Genomic DNA, 2,296 nt, shown 5'->3' on the forward strand with positions numbered 1-2,296 from the left:
CAAGGCCTCGACGAAACACCCCCACACCCCCATCCCTGTCCACCTCCTCCTCCTCCTGCCTTCAATCCCATCCATCCATCCGTTCCTCGTCCTAAGGTGAGTTGCTTCAGCGCTGGCCGCTATTAGCGGCAAGGCGAGATAAAACTGTAAGTGTTGCTCCCAATTAGTGCATCAGTGACCGCTCCGTGCCTCCTCCACGGCAAAGGCCTGTGAGGAAGTGTGTGGTGGGCGACGGTGGGGAGTGCAGAGATTGGAGGGAGGATGACAGGGAAGGAGAGAAAAGCTGAGTGGTTCTGCAAGGGAATAAAAGAAGGGAGTGGGCTGGAGAGGTAGCAAGATAAAGAGAGGACAGGAGATGAAACAAGAGAGCGATGGTACAGAGGGAGGAGGGGGGGGAGAAGGGAAAGTGGCAGAAAAAATGGCTTAAGCATTCATTTTGAGTACCGAGACAGCTCCTATTAACATTTAACAGCGTTTGCACAACTTGGTGTGGAGGTTAGGATGCAAATGAGGAGGAATTAAAACTGGCCAGAGGTTTGTCATTGATGGATTGCAGTCTGGCGGCGCTCACCACTTCCTAGTGTCCATCACGGGCGATTACTGTATAATTAAACCTTATTTCTGGACTCCACGACGCATAATTACTTGTGTGGGAATGTAACTATCATCTAAAAGCGTCGGCGAAAATGCTTTAGCATTTAGTCTGGTGGGCTGCAGTCATTTGGCAGAGCGGTGACAGATAGAGCCATCTGATGATCGGCAAAAGAACAGTCACTTTTAATAAGCGGAGGGGGGGGGAATATTAAGCGACAGTCTGCTGATTATAGGAAAATTAGGCTTTCAAGTGGTGAAGTCCTTTGTGTTATTTGCATAATTTATTCTTTCTTTATCCCCCTGTTAAACCACCTGTTTTTTTTTCTTTCCTTTTTTTTTTGCAGGCTTTGGGCAATTTCCTCCCAAATTTGAATGGACTGCACATTTAAGACTACTTAAGGAAAATGGTCACTTTGCATATTTTAATTGTCGGTCAGAAAGCGACCAGAGGTGCGAGCTGCAGCTCGTCTTTAAAGCGGGGACGTTATTGTTCTGCAGTAGATAACCTCGGCCCGGCACCTCAGATCGGCCTCATTTTCACATAAAGGCTATAAACAAACATAATAATCATCCCACTTGTGTCTTATTTTATTCTCCATTTGAATGCTAGCTTAGTATAGAGAGTACGACAGCCATCGACATCAACAGTTGCACATTTACAACTATTTATTTAGAGTTGTGCGAATGTTGATCTGATAATAATTAACTTTTTCAGCTCAGCTAATTAGCACTTCTGTGACCACAAGCATGCACAAAATCTTTCCATCTCCTTCCCAGTCAAAACAGTATGTAAGAAGTAAGAAAAGTTGGCAAATCCATTAAAGATGAACAAAAAATAAATCCTTAAATAATAACAATAATAAAAAAATGTCCTTAGGTTGGTTTTGTTGATAGTGTTTCCACCATTGCTGCCGCTGCTGCAGCTCGGTGAGTGCGGGTTATTTACACAATGCTCCTGCTGCTACAGTATTTATGAAGCTTATAGAGAAAGAGGTGAACAAAATAATCAAGTCTCATCTGAAAACACACACACACACACTGCATTTACAAGCTTTATAACTAACGGCCAAGGTGGTGGTGGTGGTGGGGGGGGTTTCTGGTCGTGAAATATTTCTGATCAAGGCTAAAGGTTGTTTCAAAGTAGGAAAATAAAGAAAACAGCAGCCCTCAATGCACTCTAACCTCTAGTGAAGCGTTTGGAGTTTTCACAGATAATTATAGAGGCTATACGGAAGCTTCCCACATCGCAGCAGCCAGCTATATAATGATACTGTGGAAACCGAGTGGGCCAACGTGCATCATTTTCATTAGAGGAGCTCCCGTAACCCAAATTCCACACGATGGAGAAAGATAATTAATGCTTTAATGTTTTGGTCTTGCCACTCGTACCACGGCAAGAGAAATGAATTGTTACATTTTAATGAGAGAAGCGACAGCACCGGCTTTCCCTGCAACACAGATGATTTTATAATTGCACACAAGGGTGACTAACTCAAGGCTCATTAAGGCAATTTTTCAGCTGGGCTAGTTTTTGGCAGGACCATGCATACCCCCCCCCCCCCCCCCCCCCCCCCCCAACCGCCACCATACATACACACACATGCACACTGATAAATACATTTTCATTTATTGCATTATCCAGCCTTCAGAACCTTCACGCGACCAGCGAGACAACAAAAAAACAGACATGCACAAAAAAGTA

This window comes from Takifugu rubripes, chromosome 8 (genome assembly GCF_901000725.2).
Source record: "Takifugu rubripes chromosome 8, fTakRub1.2, whole genome shotgun sequence".
Taxonomy (NCBI): domain Eukaryota; kingdom Metazoa; phylum Chordata; class Actinopteri; order Tetraodontiformes; family Tetraodontidae; genus Takifugu; species Takifugu rubripes.